General features: G+C 38.9%; 1 protein-coding gene across 7 annotated transcripts in view; it reads right to left on the bottom strand.

Moving 5' to 3' along the window:
* LOC103148113 (rap1 GTPase-activating protein 2-like) overlaps positions 1-20,392 on the bottom strand; it is a 94,584-nt gene that overhangs the window by 44,931 nt on the left and 29,261 nt on the right. The window contains exon 1 of one of the 7 annotated variants that reach the window (XM_016678989.1): positions 15,330-15,396. The exons of the other annotated variants lie outside the window; for them this stretch is intronic. The gene's annotated coding sequence lies outside the window, so the exon portion shown is untranslated. Of the gene's footprint in view, positions 1-15,329; positions 15,397-20,392 lie in introns of those variants that run through there. 7 annotated transcript variants of the gene reach the window in all.

Raw genomic sequence — 20,392 nt, 5'->3', positions numbered from 1 at the left:
GCATTTGGGCACTCAGTGATGTACAAAAACGTCGTCGTTTTCAACAAGACTCTGTGTATTTTATTGGAATGATGCATGATAAGCAAACTCATAGCGATGTATAATTCTGAAGTATAATAAAAATTAAGAAGTGGAAGGAATATGAGACATGCTTTTTCTTTTTTTTTGAAGAAAATTTCAGAATGTGTGGGATTCATTTGTATTCCTCTTTGCTCAATTGACTTCAAACGTCACCTAATCAGTAATTAAATGCACTGTTTATTTTTTATTCCATTTTGTAATTGCATTTATGTATTTATTTATTGTCTTACACAAAAAAATTTCAATGCAATACTTAGTTCCTTAAGTTCAAGGGATTCTGGTTCAGTGTTATATTTTGGAGGGAGGCTAAAATAATAAAAGAAAGGAGAGCTTGATTGCTTGATGGCTACAGGTTCAATAATAATTAAACCTTTCCTGTTGCTTGAGTATGAATGCACAAAAGAGAACATGTGGAGATAAAACATTGGCAGTCAGTAGTGGCTTGAATGCATCAGATTTGAATTATTCTTAAATGCTTTAAACAGAGCGTCAGACGACTCAGTTTTTAGTGTAAAACAAACTGAGCTAGAATTTAGATCAAAGCTCTACAGCAAGATTACATTAAAGATGTTCATCAGAGTCCAAACATATGACTTGTACAGAACAAAGAATGTAAATAACGTTTAAAAAGTTTAAAATTAATTTCTAAATGAATTTGTTTAATGTATTCAAAATTACCACCAGTTGTAAAGGCTGTCATGGTATCACGTTCATTTAATTCTATGAGTGCTACCCACATGTGCTACACTGCTGCAGCAGGGCAGCATATAAATGCTGAAAAGATGATCATAAATTAAATATGTTCAAATATAACAGTCTATTTATTAAAACACTCAGCTAGAAATGTTATCAGTTGGTCTTAAAATGTAGATATGTGCCAGGTAATACGCAGATTTCACACTCAAAGGCACATAAATTCATCCCTCATTCAACAGATTTGCCATTAGTGTTTTCTGCATCGATTTTTCTCAAATCTCTAATGAGTCTATGTTGAAACGGCTTTCTCTGCATCCCTGGACTAAAAATGTTCAACTAAATAAAAACAGTTTCGAAAGGTAGAAGTGAGAATGTGTTTCATCAGAGGTCACTTTGAAGCATTGATAACACTTTTTAGACACTCAAGGACACGGACATAAAACTATATAAACAAAATGACGGGCTGGCACAGCAAAATTACTCTGTGATTCATACTTCGCATCTGGTACAGCTTGTCTGGGTGAAAGTGCATGGCCGTAATAATAAAAAGGTGAACGTTGTTGGCGAGCTGAAAATGGAGTGTCACACACTCTTTGTGCAAAGGATGAAAAATGGATCAATCAGCACGAGAAACAAAGAACAGATGAGTAGACGAGAAGCTTCATTAGCTGCCTAAAAGCAGCTGGGGAGTAGATTAAGCTGAGAAAATGGCAGCAATAACAGCAGCTATAAAATGAAAGCCCTTCCTTTGCTTTTTCTTTTCATTTTTTTTTCACTGTGTATTTATTACAAGCTCCATGGTAACCAGAAAGCTGCCAGAGGATATCAGAATGACTCCTATGGATGCATCCTGTTCACATACAGGGGAGAAAAGCCTAGATACAAAGATTAAAATCATCATTTCTGAAATGTGCTTTAAAGATCAGATAGGTGGGATTTCCAACACACCACCATCTCTTAAAGTCACCTGAGGATTTTCCCAAACCCCGAGTGATGCAAAACAAACAAGTTCACAGCTCAACCGGACTGTCGATAGTCCTAAGGGGACAGAGCATGTAAACATGTATGTACATGTGCTAACAAAAACACTCAGCAAGTCCACCAGGGTACAATTATGCATCATTAAGGGGGTACATGTACAACACCTGTATCTAACTACTTCGAAAACATACAGACGGTATGTTCAACCTTACTGCATGAACTGTTCATAAATACTGAATGGAGTTAACACTGCAGACATAGAGCGCATATGATGAAACACATCCTAGTTTACTGCTTTGTCCATCAGAGTCCACATAGTTTCTTGTATGTTAAGCTGTGAAATCTGAACAAAAAGTATTTTCCGAAATACATAATGATGGATTTTTAAAAAAATCAGTATTATTCAGCTATGTTTTTTTGTTGTTGTTTTTTTTTACCTTTATTCAGCTAAAGAGAGTTTTTTTTTTTGTAATATAGAGTAGTCAGGAGTAGTCAGCAGCTTACCTGCTGACAGCAGAAGGCACCTTTTGACACCCAAAATTGTTCATTTCCCCAAATCTTGCAATTATGAATGGTTTGTGTCAGTGAACATTTTCTTTATTCAGTGTTTTCAAAGGAGTGTTACCAAAAAATATAACTACTACTTGAAAAATAAACTGCATTTGGATTTAGCATCTCTGTGCTTGGCTTCACCACTACTCTGTCTGCCCTAGTGTTGTCAAAACAATCCATACGTTGATCTACTCCACACTAAGAAATGTTTTTTAAAATATTAATTTGTGTAAAAACTGATGACTTAAAAATGATCCAACTGTCTCCTGCAGGTGGCAGAAGAACTAGTACAACACCGCTGCAGACACACACACGGTAAGGCCTTCCCCTCACCAGTAGCTTTTGCCTGAATAATGAAAACAGTGAGCTGGTTGGAGAGCTGTTGATGGACACATTTGTAAAGACCAGATCCCTGTTTCCAGTGCTGGAGAGCCTGGTTTCAAACAACTTGCTTAAATCTGAATCCAAGGTTTGCACTTCACCATGGATACTAACATTTTTAGTCAGCGCAATGTGGCTTGCTGTTAGCCAATGAAGTCAATCTTGTTTCTCATCTGCTACTCTTTAGTTTTGTTCTATTTAGGATAAAAACGATATTGATGTTACTGATTATGTTGTTTTTAAAAAGAGATAGAAGCTTTTATTTTTCTGCAATATCAACATATTGATGGGACTTGACTATTGCAGAAGATCGAAGCATATAAACGTGTCACATGTTGAACAGAATGCAGGCCAACACAGCCTTCAGAATGAATAATAATGCAGAAGTGAGTTTAGCAAGACAGCAAAGTCACCTTGCAGTGAGAACTGCTCGCTCTAGCCATTAGCCTCAGACCAGTCGGGACAAATCTATCAACTACCAATTTCTTTTTCCAGACTGCAGATAAAAAAACGACTTCTCATGGCATCTCTAGCCCTTAAATGTTTCTGAAATGTACTTCCACAGATGTTGTGAGCTGTCTAATATTTTTTATGGACTACAAAATAAAACTTTAGTTGGTGTTCTCTAATTTCTTGCCACTTTTCACCTTCAGGCAAAGTTTTTTTTTTAATTTCAGAAATGTATATACATGAAAAAAGCCAAAAGGTGCTTTACTCTTATGTATTTTTATCATTAACTCTCAAAGTATGGATACAGATTGCCACAGTTATGCTGTTCTCCTGATGTACTCAGATTTCCAAGCTGGGAATCAAGAGATTTCTCATCCTCCTCAAACTCAAAACCTGACAAGACAACCAGATTTATAAAATGTGCCAACATTTGCTGTAATCAACTATTCATTACCACTTCTAGTTCTAATAAAACATTACCACAGATATGAGCTGGACTCCTGGTACACAGCAATGATGGTAAATGAAAACTAAGAGCTCAGGTATTCTTGTATGAAACTGACCAGAACATCTCACTTATCATTGACTTATCATTGGCAGTTATAATAATATCAAAATGTTGTGTAGCAAAACAAGCAAAGTAGTATGTGCTGTGACCTGAAAACGTTGGATCGATGTTGTCTTTAGATCATGATAGCTTGGAAGGTACATACATGTCAATAAGTCTGATGCATTTAGAGACAAGGTCATTTAAGACTTTGAAGGTGAGTGGCAAGATTTACAATCAATACAGGCTAACTGGAAGTAAGTGCAGGATGTTCTGGAGAGAAGGACATGGAGACAAAGTGTTCACGCAAAGACAACTAAGTAAATGAGCTAATGACATGTGCAGCACAATGATGGAGGATCAGTGCTTCTGTCTTCATGTTGGTTCTCACATGCTTGTATCAGTTTCGCCCTTCGGGTCTTTGTAACAGCACCAGTTTTGTACATAATGCTCTTGTCTCTCTTTGTCACTATATGATGGCTCCCCCGTTTTCACTCCTGGTGGTGTAATTTTCCATTTCCTTCTCTTGTGCCTCCTTCTTTCTATTCCCTGTTCCTCTTATCAACAGCATCACATTGCTAAAAAAAACCCCAAAACATATTACCAATATAATCATTGGCAAAATCTAACAACCATTCTGTAGGGAATAAGCAGCCCAGAGGTCTTGTCTCTCCATTTGAAATGTGGGTATAGTCATGACTAATAAATATGTTTAAATGCAGACTATGCAGTCATCAGGCTCTGATGGTAAGTAATCAAAATGTGATCATCATAGCTGAATGTGTTATCACAAATAATGTTTTATTTAGCTCATTAGTAATCTGTAGCTGATTGCCTGGATCACTTTATTCGGTCTCTCATGCACACTCTCTGCCTTTTAGTACCTTCTTGTATTTCGCTCATTCTTTATCACTGTGCTCTGTGTTCTCTCCTGCTCCATATAATAGGAGCTAGTCCAAGCTGCGATTCGGTACCGGAACCAGAATACACTTCCCCAAAAAGGAGGACAACCAATGCTATAACAAACTCGTGGTAAAAGTTTCTTAAAACGATTTACGAGGTCGCTGAGATAGAACAATGGTTCATAAAACAAGTTGAGTGATGTATATAACCCTAAAGTTCCCATTAATGTTCCCCTCAAATAAGATATACTACTTGAGCGTGTGTGTGCAGTGAGGTTAACGGTATCCTCTTGTAGCTCCCCATTCAGCTAAAATTAGCAGCGCAAGTGTTCAGAGAGATCTCATTATAAATTGTACATCGCTGAAATGAAACAGAAGGGGTAGGTTCAACAGACCCGCATTAAATAATTACTGTGAGGATGTTTAAATTATCAGTTGGTATAACAGTGTTTTCTTGCTTGCCATTTAAACTCGTGCAATGAAAAACAATTTGATCTTAACACGAGGGCATGAAGATGATGCACTGGAACATGAAGTCTTAACCGAGATGGAGTCACAAATATAAGTCAGAGTATAACTTTTGTTGCATTCTGATTGGTACATGTATGTTGTGATCAAGGGTGTGAAATTCACAATGTTCTAAGTCAAAATGAGATGCGTTACCTTGGTGCAACATCATCATGTCATTTTTTTTTTTCCATACTCAAGAATTAATTGACCACCTGGAAAGAAAATGTCAATGTCCTATTAGTGCCCCCCAGTTGGTCGGGTAGCTGCTGTACTGGCTTTCTCGTTTTTATTGAGAAAATAAAACGGCTGGTCTTTAAAAATGTTGTCTGATATTAAAAAGAAAAAAAAGTTTGGGAACTGTTACTCTGTGAAACCTATTTGGTATTAGGGCTGGACATAATGGATGTAAAACATATCATAATATAAGCATTTCATATCAGTCAATACTGATAATTATTGATTAGTTTTTTATTATTATTTTAAGTGTCTGTTGTTTTTTTATTTTAAGTGGCTATGAGGCACGGTGGTGAAACCTGCAAATGTTGCTTTGTATGTTATTCAAAAGGTTGTTGCTAGGCAACCAAAGAGTGAGTGAGTGAGTTAGTTGATGCTACATGCCTTGTTTAGCTTCCTGTTTCCTCTGCCTAAATCTCCCAGAATGCTGTTCGGTTCTGGACTGGAGTTCAGTGAAATTGAATATTCAATCAAATGTATCATCTGTTGATATTGACCACATGTCTGTGGTGATGCATATTGTTATTGATTTATTGTCCAGCCCTAATTGGTGGATATATAAAATATCTTGTGAGATGTATGAAATTTGTATCTGTGGGTCTTCAGCTGCAACTGTCTAGATTATGGCAAGTCCTCCCTTTTAGTTTCAAATGCTGAATATATTGAGACAAGTGAATCTTTATCAATGTGGTGAGATTCAGTAATACTTAGATTATTGCTGTGACATCTGTCCCATAATTGCATTGATTTTCTGGCAATGCTGAATATGTGGATTACAAATCCTGCACGAGAGCTGGGTGCAATCATGCAATGGATGTTTTTGACATGTCAGAAAAGAATTGTGGCAACTTTGGGGTTAAAAATCACAACATAAAAATTGTGCACGTTTTTGTAGTCATTGCCTGTAGTGACTTAATGCACACTGGCAATAGCAATCTTGCCATTGCCAGTGTGCTACGTCATTATTATTATCATGATGACCTAGAGTGATCTTTTTATGTATATACCACTCTATTTTTTAAACTGTGCCACTAAATGTTAATCTGCATGCACCATATCCTCTTTACTTTTTATTGAATGCATAAGAAAACGTAAATAACGATCATCCGTTAAATATCTACTGCTCAAATAGAAATCAAGGGTTGGTGTGGCTTTTTGGCAAATAAAGCAAAAATGCTCATCATAAACCATATTTGCTGTCAAGCTTCTGCCCACTCACATCTCTCAGTGACACGCTGAGTACAGTGGGTTGTTGCCTTGATGAGAATGATTGTTTTAACACTGTTGGGTGTATGTAAAGTGTCTCTCTCATCCTGAGGAGATGGTATGGCAGGAAGCAGAAAATAACCTGATGAGTAAACATGATTCGAGAGAAACAATGCAATGATCCTTATTGGTTTTACTGCATTAATCTATTGTTTTTATGCTGAAATTGTATTGGAAATGTGCTAAGCTAGATTGCTATCGACAACAAAAAGTGTTGCTGACATTGTAATAAGTCAGTCTCAATCCTTGTACTTTCTTTTTTCAAATGTAGAGAACACATTGTATTCCATGAAGACAGTTCAAAAATATTTAGTTTACTAAATATAACATTATACTATACTATTATAGGAGACAAAACTATTTTGAGCTTTGTTTCCTAAAATGGCTTTGGATTTTTCCACACCTCTTAGTTAAACCGTATTTTTCTTATGCACTCTACATGTAAAACAAAAGGAGACATAAAGACTTATGTGTCGCGATTAAGTCTTTCTCTGGCCAGCACTCCCCTCTCTCCACATTCCACTTAAGCTTTTCCTTTCGTCTTGTTTCGCCTCTAATAAAATTAGAGTCACTCTAGGTGGCGGTCCTGTTTGTCTGCCAGCTGTAGCCACTCATGCAAACTACCAATTTCCTCAGCAGGCAACATAAAATGAATCATCAACAGAGTGATAACATTTTTTTCCCAGACCTGCTTGACAGTTGTTTTTTTTTAGTTGTTTTTTTTAATGCTGCAACTTCATGAATCACAGTGGTTCCATATCAGCATCAGAACAGTATAAACAAACTGTAGAAAGCAATGGATTATTGCTTTAAGTTTACAACAGGATGGTGCCTGTTGTTCCCAGACAAGGGAACAGAATGAGTTATTACTCCCCACACCATGAAGAGCGATTGCTCCTATACAAGTTATCTGCACATAGAACAGCTTGGCCACACACACACACACCCCAATATAGACAACCTTGTCACTAAATATTGCATCATATATCATACCAAGTGACATGGGAAGCTCAACAGTGAATAGTGCACACAGGTAAATGTGGCAGCAAACAATTATCAATCCATTCTAAACTGGGGGGTGTCAAACACAAAGAACACAATCAGCAACCTCAAACTCAATTGGGCGGTTACCTACTATGGGTGACACCAAAAGGATATTTAAACACAGCTACTTAGTGCAATACTTGTCAAATCAGTGTGTCTGCCTGTGGCATAAAAAAATGTAACCCAATTAGAAATGGCCTTAATTATCAAACCTACTTAAGTTGAATCAATAGTGGTAAAATTACCATGCATGTGTGAGAATGGCTGTTCTCTGGGTGGATGTCCTTTAAAAACACATTGGGTCACTGAGGTGACTTTATTTTGAGATTAATTTTCTTAAATCATCATCGTTTGCACAAAATAGTTCTTCATTAACAAAACCAAAATAGTCTGAAAGATCTAAATTTTAGCAAGAAGAAAACACTATTTTTACTATCTGCTGTCAAAAAGAAGTTTTAGAAAGTGAGCAGTTTCTAACGTGGGTGAAATTTAAATCTGCTATAACATCTTGCCACAACCAAACATTTAAATAAAGTGAATAAAAAAAACACATGACACTTTAAGCTTTTCCTATCCAGGTCAGTAAGGGTTATAAAAAATGTTTTTATTTTTTAATTGCTGAGATAATAACTGAGAGAAAATGTATTTACTTTTTTTAATGTTCCCCAAGTTTACAATTTGCAAAATTTGTTTATGTCAGGCACACAAAACCTATTTTGCGGTATAATAACTAAACATTCCCATAAAGTTCATACTACTAATATGTGATATTTTGAACATATGAATGTAGTAATTGGCCTTCTAGTATGACCCATGCAAAAAGCTCTTCACAAGAATAAACATGAATGTCATATTTAAACACTTTGAACTGTCTTGTTGCTAAAAATGTGCTATATAAAAAAAATTACCTTACCTTAAATGTCTGCATCTCTAGCTGTGTTTGATTAAAGCATACCATGACTGACATTTTTATAACCAATCAAAAATGCAAAATGTTTAAACTCTATAAAAAGTAAACAATATATATTAAACAAAGTTATTTTAGTTGTGGCAAACTAAACTTCCAGAATGACATTTTTTTACAGATGCTTTTACTTTCTGGCTATACTGCATGCTAAGATCACTTCAGACAAGGATCAGAGACCTAAATTAAAAGAGAAAAGGTTAGAAGCAGCTTGAAGCAGCGGGTGCAATATTTTTGTTCCTCCAACAGAGTGGAGCTGAAGTAGAGTTAGGATTTTAGTTAAAAAAAAAAAAAAACTGTCAAGAAGATGGGGTTTTAAAAAAAAAACAAAAAAAAAAACAAAAACTTTTAAGGTTGATCTGATCGCAAAGGAAGAACTCCAGTTTAAACAGAGCACAGGGTGTGGAGGGCTGATCCTCTGGTTTTATGATATCAATAATTCAGTTTTTAATTTCACGGTTATTTTCAATCTAATACACAGCGACACAGCTCTATTTTTTGGCAAAGTTTTACAGTTAAAACTTTTAATGTCGACAAACACATATTGCTACTGGGAAAGGTTGAAAACTGTTACATTTTATTTGATCCTGCTTGAAGGAAGCGGATTAAAGTTTGTTTGTTTTTTTTCTGAATGAAATGCCTTTTTTTTCTTCATTTGATTAGAATAAATAATAAATGCCAAGCATGTGGACAAGCAGGATTAAGTTACACAACGGCCCTCCATCATATCCTCACAATGCTGTTCATGAGCATGGGAAGAGGGGTCTGGTGTCCCTCCCAGCAGCAACCACGAGACAGGGAGTCTACGACCCGGACCGGTCACTTTGCACGTCGAATTTAGATAATTGACTTCTTAAAACCACTCAGGTCTTCTGCCTGTCTGCCCCTCATTGTTTCTCTTTTCCTCTCTGTATTATTTCGCCAACTGTTTCCTCTGCTTTATGCTTCTTATCTTCCTTTGTCCTTTTATCTCGCTGTCACACGTCTCGCTGGACATTGGTAATACTCTGGCACAATTTCAGGGCACATGCAGGATGAACCTGCTAACAGCCCCGTGTGAATGACTCACAGCCCGCTCTCTAATATGACATTATTAGGAGCTGCCGTCTTTCTGTGGGTGACTTTTTCTACAAATGAAACGTGCCTCTTTCATTCTTTACCCTCACTCCACTGAAATTTACTTTAGCTTTCATTATCCTAAATACAATGTCGCCTGACAAATAACACTGGCAGCATGTATCTCGGTGACTGTGCATGAAGCCCACACACCCGGGGGCCTTGCTGAGTCGACCGAGTAAGAAACCATGTGTTTGCAAAGAGGCGACAGATGGAGAAGGAGGAGAAAGAGTGAGAAGGAGGAGAGGGATAGAATGTGTGACGGTCAATAAACACACACGCACACAGGGCTAACCTTTAAGAGCGACGGATAGAATATGAGATCATTAAAACTCAGCTGTAATCAGAAATCTGTGCCTCAGAGGTCTAGACCTGGAACAAATTGGCTCAAAGCTGAATGCACAGGGGCAATCACTCTTTCTGGCAAAAATAAACAACTTATTTTTTAGCTCCTTTTTATAGCTCCTTCTTCAATTACTGGGGGAACCAAGTTTAGCATGAAGTATGGTGGTTACTCACACAGCAGAAGAGAAAGACGGACTGATGGAAGGCTTCAGGTTCAACTCAACAAGATCGAAATGGGCTGGACTCAGCATTCAACTCTACACACTGTGGCAAACAGCATTTTGCTTTTAACATTGGGGTTCAAAAAGCCCCAAAGATCATTCAAGATTCTCAAAAAGCCATTCAAGCCTAGAGAGCCCCTGTCTAAAATCTGTCCTCATGTGAACTTTAAGGAAACCATTTCTTGAGTTTTTCACCTAATGTTAGCAGTGTTGGCCGACAGCTCATTGCACAGAGACCTCTAATGTTGGAACCCTATCTAGTAGGATGTAGTAATGATGGCAGGCACTTGTCTTTTATTGTCCTTAGTAATAGATAGATCATTCACATGAACTGTAGAAACCTGCTGTTTACACACTCTTTTAAATCTTCCTGTTTTCACCATACTACACCATGCTGTAGCTCACCAAAACTGAGAGATTTCTAATCCAGGGCGAGAACTTAGATGGGGCTTTAATAAGATCACTGATAACCAACCAGTTACGACTACATCTAGAAAATGTACGGTGAGCGAAATCAAAGCAATTCTCAGTTTGACCTCCCTGACTGCTGAGCCTTCAATTGGAAAAAGGTCAATCTCTTTCCAGACACTGGACACTCTGATTTGCAATGACAACAACAATCTTCAGTGTGGAACCGGTTACTGAGCAAACAAAATTCAAAGTTAGTTATTCTTAGTAGCAGTCAAGTCTTTCAAAACAAAGTCGGAGGCAACACTAAAGGAAGGATCTATTTAAAATGAAACAATTTTTTAATGAGGTTTGGTTGTTGCTCAGGGATGCTTCTACATTTAGGCAGGGAATGAGATTTCTGTAGACAACAAGCGGACAGAATGTAGTTTGCTCAAATTAAAGATGAGAGTCTACAGTTTTCAGGGTATGAACACAGGCCTAACCTTTAAGAGCGACGGATACACGGAAGTTTACAGTTGGTAATGCGATCACTCCATCTACTAATATAAAATGTTCAAGCAAGCTTAAAACTTCAACCTTGCACTGTTAGTTTGAAAAAATATCGAAACCTTGATTAACATTGCTCCAAATATAAAACATGACCAAAGGAAGGGAAGCAACATAGCTGCTAATTATTGCTCTTTGGAGAAATCACGATAGGTTAAAACTGCAGACCAGAAATTGGCAACAAAACTCTGACCGGCTCCACTTTATCTTATCTTCTAACATGCACACATAAAAAAGCTGCTGGAATGTACTCAATAGTCGTTGAGTGCTTCCTGCATAGCTTAGCTCTTTGCCCACTTCGGTTTGAAGCACAGGGACGCAGGTGCTTTGACCACAAAGCCAACAAGAGCAGGCTCCAAATGTGGTAGCAGCTAATTTTGCCAAGTAGATGCTGATGATGACCACTTGATCAAATTCTTTTAAAGCTGCTGCTTTTAAAAGAAAAAGAAGCAGCAGGACAGCTAACAACATCACGAAAGGGGCTAATAGAGAGTAATAGCTAATCAAAACAGTATGAGGTTTTAGTTCAACGCATTTTGACAGATCCTTAAAGGACTATCAAGGGTTTAATCAGTGCAAACTGTTAGTTTGATAACAAGAGGAACAGACCGTGGTATTTTAAAAACAATGTTTGTTTGTTTTTTTGTGTTGGTTTATCAATAAAGACAAATTGTAGCTAATCTAATCTCAAACCTCCACTTCCCAGCAGATTCTACTGGAATCAAAGAAACCCAAAGATGCCTCTTGATATTTAGAGTAATAACTGTAAAAGCTCTTATCTTGTGACTATTGGTATGATCGCAGCTGTGCTGCTTCGTTGGGACAAAGATTGCAGCGAAGGTAATTAGTCTAAAATTGTTGTGTTGTTACTTTAATTTAGGCTTGGCTATCCCAAGGGCCATGACTCATTAATATTTGCTAAACCTAAAGTGGATGACTGTCATTTGTACCATGACAACAATTTATTTCATTTCCTCTACTTGAACACGCCTGTGGAGAAAGGACTTAGGGAATACTTGTAAAGCTCTTCATCCAACTCTGCTGTATACTAGCGGCGCTATTAGATTGCCAGTATTTTGACATACTGGCAATCCTTCAGTGCAGCATGACTTTGTCAAAACATTTGTATTCACATGTATTTCATTAATTGGGAATCTCTATAGCTTTGAGTAAAAATAGCTGCTAGTACACTGTGGGACCCTAAATCACCAACATAGGTATCATACAGGATGGACATTAACCTCAGCAATCTGCAACCGTGAGCAGATGACGAGGTTGCCATGAATGGATGCATGAGTGGATGGATGGATGGATGGATGGATGGATGGATGGATGGATGGATGGATGGATGGATGGATGGATGGATGGATGGACAGAATACAGACACCTTTAAAGCAATAAGTTATTTTCTATGTCACATTATCAGTCTCAAAACATTACTGAAGGTCATAAAGTTGCTGGTTTGCAGGTTTGTTTGGGATTATTGCTCAGGTTATGACTTGGTGTGATGTAAGCTTCAGCTGTCAGACAGATGCCCTTATATTTGACTCTAGAATACTCATGATTTCAGTGACTGCTAGGTGTCTGTATTCTCTTGCTGCTAAAAGTCCAAATCATCACTACTTGCACAGGCTGTTTTAAGCCCCTCATTCGTAAAGGCCCCAAATTTGGGGGCAATAAGGGGTGGGTAGGTAGGTAGGTAGGTATCCATCCATCCATCTATCCATCCATCCATCCATCCATCCATCCATTTTCTGTACACTCTTGTCCCAAGTGGGGTTGAGGGGTGCTAGTGACTATCTCCAGCGAACGTTTTGGGCGTGAGGCGGGATACACCCTGGACAGGTCGCCAGTCTGTCTCAGGGTAAGTTCCAAGAGACTCTCTGGAGCAAAAGGTTTTAAATGTTTTCTACTTGTGAAAACATTTTCTTAAAAATCTTTTTAAAAATTCACATTATAGCCCTTCCCAAAGTTAGTGCGCCGCAACAATTTCCTGTCTAAAGTCTGTTACACTGTGCAATATCAAAGTCAAACTGAACTTGAACAGATCACTCTGTGTGTGTTTGATATTCCGAAGACTTGATATAAACTCCTGTTACACTGTGCAATGGAAGATGGCACTTTCTACATTACCTCCTGCAGAAGCTGACCAACGGTTTTCCTTCTAAGTGGTTTATTCTAAGCTTTAATAATGACTGCAGTATGGCCTTGTTTGCAAATTACTTTGGATAAAAACCTCTATCGTGAACATAACCTACATGATTTTCTCAGAACTGTGTGCTAAAGACTTCTGCTCAGCATGTCACAGCACAAGCAATAAATAAAATCCTTTAACTGAAGCTATAGGTGTGGAAATTGATTTATGTTCAGCTTAGACTGGCTCTCTGCCCCCATAACATTGGTAATAGCTTGATGACAAAATCATTCATATTGTGCTCGACAGCCCAGACACCTATTACAAACTGCTGCTCTGTCACCAGATCGTCCCGCGCTGCCTGCTGGATGACACATCAGCTGGACTAGCGGTGTCTGGTCCCAAGAGGGGCTGTGACACAGACGACCCTGCCGCACTTTGCACATAAGAAACGATCTCTCCAATAAACACTACTCCAAGGGTCGTTTTTGAAAGCTCTCATTACAACCTCTAGCACAGATTCAGAAATAATTGACCCCTGCACTTTGGCTTTACGACAAATACCTGCAAGTCTGCAGAGGTTTTGTAGCTCAACAAACCTGGAGAAAAAGGAAAAAGGAGCTTTTACGTCTAGTTAAAACTGGAACCATCAATACTGTTACCCATGAAATTTGGTTGACTGATGAGTTTCAACTATGCCGTTTTAGCCTCAAAACCTAACCAGTTTTAAGGGGGGGAAAAAAACAATTCAAAGAAGTCAGCTTCTCGAGATACTCTAATAATGTCCTGAGACAATGTTCTCCTAGTCAAAGCAAAGACAAAGCTTTTTGGCAAGTCAATGGACCCAAGTTGTCACTGTAAATGATGTCGTAATCAGGTTGTAAATCCTGAATTCACTATCTAGAAGCTGTGGAAAGAGAAATGTGGCTCAGGAGGACATGTGAAGGGTAACTGACTACCATAAATCGCAGCAAACCTTCTCAGCTATACTCCTTTAATACTCAACACCCTCAGTGTCCTTTGGTGGCTTTCAGAACTAGCAGAAAGCTCTAAATCATCGTATATGAGCCAAAGAGGCTCATACTGCCAGTGTTCTGCTTTATATTGAACCATTTTGATTTTTCTACTGGAGCAGCATCAGTATTCTTTGTCTGTATGGTCTCAGCGGTAAAGAAACAGCTCCACTGGACAAATGTCGATGTTTATTCTCTTGTTTATTGCCTGTTAGAAGTTGAACATTTCACACTAAGTGGCCAAATCTCTTTTCAAATGTATTTATATTTGGAGAAAAACACAACCGAGTCCAAGGCCAATTGGACCCTAAATATGCAGCCATCTGTCCCTACGAGCCAAATTACTGACTTAATGTAAGACAGTCAATGCAAGCAGTGTTGAATAGAACCAGCCAGCACCTTGTAAAAATTAGAGAATGGGTTAATGGAGCAAGTGTACTGTTGGGAGGATGGAGACGATGTGTCTGTGCATCCATTCATTTTGGAGAGCACTCATTCTTCCAGCCTGACAGGAGCTGGAGCCAATCCCAGCATGCATCTGGGAGAGGTATAACACAGCATGCACAGGTCGTCAACCTGACACAGGGCACAAAGAGGGTGTCTTTTGCAGATAATTAGAAAGTGTTAGGGCCACTTGGCAGTTCTAAATTACACCTTGTTTGCCTCGGGTCAGGAGAATGACAACATGTCCTCCGAGTTGATTAAACGCCAAATGGAACTTAGTTCTCCTGACTTTGGGATTGAAGACCAAGAAACATGCATTCATCCTTAATAAATCAAAGCCTTTGTATGTCAGTAAAGAATCTACATTTAACAAAAGTATAACTCCATGGCCTCTTGATGGACAGACAGACAGAAATTGTGACTGCAGCTCAAACAATAACAATAAAATTAAATAATTGCACTTAAAATTGGATGAAATAAAAGTGATTCACCTCCTGTGGCCGTGGTTCTCCAGTTGTGGTAATTAGAAATCAGCCAGACTCTTTGAACGAGAGGCTTCTAGCTTCACTGGTAGAAAATCCCACAGAATCTCAGCAGCACCGGTCACAGACACTCTCCAAAGCTAACTCTTCAACTAGCTGTCATCTTCCGGCCAGCATTGAGTGTGGTATCCAAGTCTGAGACAATACTTATATACTCCTTTGTGACGTTGTTGGTTACCTCTACTCCGTGTGCAAAATTGAAAATGTTTGCGCTTCTCCACCGAGTTGTCTTGGATGTGTATTGTGTTCTGTCAAAATGACAGATGGCCTTCAGATTTTTCCGTCACAATTTAAGAAAAAAAAAAAAATCGCTCAAAGATGGAATATATACGGTTAACGCAACCTCTGATTTTATATAATTTCCATTTATACCTTTGCTTTGCTAAGCTAAATTATCCCTCGTAAGCATTTTTTGCAAGTCTTCCTCTACGGTTTTACGTGTTAACTGATAGAACAGATCATGACTACCACCTACTGTTAAGCAGCGTGCTTAAATACGTGATTTAATGTTTTTTGTCACATTTTTTTTTTTTTTTTTTTTTTTGCCAAGACAAAGGTGGGATGGGATCTACCTTTTGATTCCGAATATCAGGTTGACAATAACTAGTCCAAATCAAAGCATAACCAAGTGTTAGGATGGCCAAGTAAACAACAAAACCTAAATCAAGCTGAGATTCTGGAAAGACGTGAAGCTTGTTCTTCTATGCTCTTTATTCATTTTGAAGTTTAAGCTATGTTACAAAGAAAAACTGGCAATAAAATAAATAAATCCCCTGAACATTAATATTTCATTTTTTTTCTGACAGCTTGCTAAGCCCAGGTGTGCAGTCATCGTGCTTGGTAAGCTGACCCAGACCTTAAAATATTAACACACACACACACACAAAACAAGGATGGCCAAGAATAAATTCCAAAGGCATTAAGAAAAATGGTAACAGTAACAGCAGGTATCAAGCAACTAGAATCCAAATTTATAAAATATTAAAAAGCAGAATAATAGGTGATGGAGTAAAACTTTAGGAATAAATGCCGCTAACGAGTCAAAAAAAAAATAGTGCAAAATGCTGGAGGAGAAATATGAGTAGTGGATTGTGAGGATGAATGGCAGATGTATCTTCCTTTGTGAGCACTGATTACAGTGTCGGATCACAGTCCTTTGTTAATCACAAAGCACGCGGTCCTTCACTAGCTCTCCACTGCGACAGAAATGTCATCAGACAATTATTTTTCATACACTCAGGCCAATTTGCAACGTAATTGTCTAGCTCCACTAGTGAGGTGTCAGTTAATTCATTTTGGAGATTATTTTGTGTTGCATCTCGCCCGGAACGTTAGCTGGAGATAGGCACCAGCACCCCTCCCGACCCCACTGAGGGACAAGGGTGTTCAGAAAATGGATGGATGGATGGATTTTGTGTTGCATTTAAAGAGAAAGTTTGCTGAAGGAACAGGTAATAGATTTCTGACCGATAAAAGAATGCACACTGACAAATGAAGCTTTTCAGAACTCACTCTCTTTCTGTTTGTGTTGTAGTTTCATCTTTTTTTTCCATCCTCTGTTCAATCCGGGGCCATTATGGCATGAGTTGCAACAGAGGATATAATCAATTTCCTGTTTTCTCAGTTCATTAAACTGACTGATGCAGACAGACAGTTGGTTACTGAAAAGCTGCACAGGGATACTCCCTTGTAAGCAGGTCCTTAAACACAAATCCTAATGCACAGAATTTGGCTTTAAAAAGACTAGAAAGAAGCCACAGGCGGGGAGAGATGAGGACTGTTTCACAACAAAGGAGTAAAGCGTCGTCTTTACGTCTTCAGCATCATATTTTAAAGATATTCCAAACACAGTGCTGGACCCCACCTCGGACAACAGATTGCACAGGTTTGCTGTAAGATCATTCAAAATGGGCCTTCACAAAACTAAAAATAGAATCTAATAAATAAACCTAAAGTAAATGCTGAGACCTGAATAGGCCCACAGCCTGATGATGGTAGGGTTTCTAAGAACACTTTGCATTAAAGGTGTTTAACCTGCAAAAGTATTGTTGATTTCTGTGAATGTATAAAATCAGTTATGCCAGTTTTTATAGTTGTATTTTTTAGAATGCTATAGGTTCCTCAGTTCAACTACATAATGGTCCAATAGTCAAATAAGAAGCAGCTGCAGCTAGGGGCTGCAGCTGACAGGCTGCACACCCCCAGCTTCACAGCGAAATTAACCAACTCATTTCCCTGCACTCCTGCTGACTGCAAAGTAAAATCAGATCGCACTCACTCAAAAATCACTAGAAAAAGTTAATTCAAGGGTCAGTCTCTTCATAAAAACAAGGTTTCATTGTGTGTAATCAGCCAGAAACCAGCAGAGCTCCTGCTAACTGAAATTGGAGACCTGCGGTATATTTCCATGGTAACTCCAAGGAAGGTGTTTTTGAAGTTCCTGCTGGGATTTCTTTATAAACCCTGAAATGTCTGTAACAGTTTTTATACATATAATTGAAACAATCATGCACACATTCCTAGCTAAAAGGAATTTAGAGAGACCAATTAACCTAATGGTCATTATTTTTGGACTGTGGGAGAAAGCCAAAGTACCTGGAGAGAACCCATGCATAAAAACAGTGAGGCTGCAGACTTAGATTTGAATCTAGGAGCTTCTTTCTGCAAGGCAACAGTGCTACCAACTAATGCTTTAATCTAAACCAACACCACGCAGCTCCAGCTTTACATTTATGGTTGTCATTCCAAAGGATGATCCTTCGCCCTGATCTCCAGTCCTTTGCAGCTCATAAAAGGTTTTCTTTTATAGTACACAGCCCCAGCCATCTTGTTATTAACTCCCACCAGCTTCATTGCCCCTGGTAAAGAAAGGCATCCCTACTGCATGATGCTGCCACCACTGTGTCATGGTAACGTTGTGTTCACGGTGACAAACATAGCATTTTGCATGTAGCCTGAACACTTCCCTCCTGTTTACTGTGTTCCCTACATGACTAGAGGCAAACTGCTAATAGGACCTCTTATGGCTTTCTCCATCATGAATTTTCTTAGAGCCACTCTTCAATAGCAGCCTGATTTTTGTGGTGCAAAAGTTGTCCAGCGAAACATTTTCCTACCTGAGCTCTGTATTTCTGCAGCTCCTCCAGAATTACCATAGGCCTCTTGACTACCACTCTGATTAATGTTCTTCTAATGCCCTAAAATTCATCTTACAATGTATAATTTCATTTTACAGGGGGGTAAATTGCAAAGATCTATCAACTCGAGCCCTAGTGCAAAGGGCCAAACAGCGAAGGACGAGCTCTGGCTGGCTGCAGGTTGCTCCAATGCAGATAAATCATTTCCTCTGTGAGCAAATTGGGTTTAGGCTGCGCTCTGTCGGATCGAGACGGGGCTCTGTTCCTCGACTCTGATGTACGTGCAAAATAGATGAATCACTGAGATGGAAAAGTGTGGGTAAGCACATAAAACCCAAGACTAAACAGGATCCCCAAATGTAGTTTTGTTATTGGACAGAGGATTTAATAACCAGGATAGGAAGGTAATCTGACAGCAAAGGGAAAATAATAGGATTGAGAAGTTTAAAATCACAGGATGGTTGTGGCCATCAGCTGTTAACCATCTGTCAAGAGCTTTGGCGGTTTGATGATGACCTCACGGGTCACAGAGAAGACACTGACACACACACGCACACACACACACACACACAGAATCTAATGCGCCCGCTTTAAGCCACCAAGGGTCACAGTTCAGAACGGAGACGACAGAAAGAAAGACAATCTTTCACAGCCCCCTTCTGTCCCTTCCTGCAGTGTTCCTCTGACCCCTTTCTCATTAGTCTCAACAGAGGTGACATCTAGTTTTACATAGACGTTTCTTTATTTTGTTTCTTTTTGTGAGGCTCTTTCTTATTCTTTGCAGACACAAATAGTATCATTGTTTGGTTTGGTAGACAGCACATGAAAAAAGATACAAATGTGGAGAAGAAAGATTTTTTTTTTCCCTCTCTAAGTAGAATAGAAGTTTCTCTGTTGTTTTCCAGGCCTTTTCTCAAACCACACTAAGCAAACCGCTGCCCGCTCGCTCCTCCCTTTTAAATTTTCCATCATCATTCACGTTGGTCTCGAAAGCTGAAGAGACAGACCGTAATTTGCAGTTAGTTATTGTCAAGTGTTTCTGAGTACAAATCTGCTGCAGAAGCAATCAAGAAGCTCGCCTTCAAACCTCCTCCGAAGATGGTTTCCAAATGCAACACTTCCTGTTAGTGTTGGCAAGGAGACAGTCAGAGGCTGACAACATGGAGAAGTGAAGAAAGACAGATCGAAATCTGTCTCCAAACATGCATTAATAATTGGGCTTACGTAACTACATTACTGCTTGCAAACAAAAATGTATTGCGGGAGTACCTGAATTCCTCTGTTTGGAGGAATATATTGTTTAGATCATAAATCCAGCGCTTATGTGTTTCACAGAGCTGCCCATGTGCGGGAGAAGTAGCCCTTGGGTCAGCTTGTGAGTCAGCAGAATTTCTCTGCGTCTTTTTCCTCAAAGAAAGTCAGCGAAGGCAGCAGTTATGAAGAAATTCACAGAGCTAGGATAGGTACATCCTCAGATCTTCTCACCTCCTACATCCCCCCCCCCCATCAAATGGAGAACCTGGACGTGGGAGGGAATGGTGCACAAGTGTTTGCGTGTATGCAGAAGCAGGAGTGGGTTGGTGTGCTTGCTGTTTACTCGTCTTGCCTCTCATGGAGCCCTCTCCCTCTGAATAGGTGAGGATCGGTTTTATGAGCCCTTAACAGCCAGCACTCAGGCCAGATGGTGTGCTTATCAGCTACTCTGTGTGTCTAAGTGTGTGTCTGACTGCGTGTGTTTGTGTGTGGTGTCAGGGAAATGGCAAGAAGTAAATATTTGTCAAAAGCTAAGAGGCATCTGGTCGTCAGGGGGGACTTTAGAGTAACAAGACTTGCTTTAATCAAGCAGAGTCCTTGCAGATGCACTGCTGGACATCA

This window comes from Poecilia formosa, unplaced genomic scaffold (assembly GCF_000485575.1).
Source record: "Poecilia formosa unplaced genomic scaffold, Poecilia_formosa-5.1.2 Scaffold198, whole genome shotgun sequence".
NCBI lineage: Eukaryota > Metazoa > Chordata > Actinopteri > Cyprinodontiformes > Poeciliidae > Poecilia > Poecilia formosa.
The sequence above is the reverse complement of the archived record's forward strand: the minus strand, read 5'-3'. Positions and strand labels throughout refer to the sequence as shown.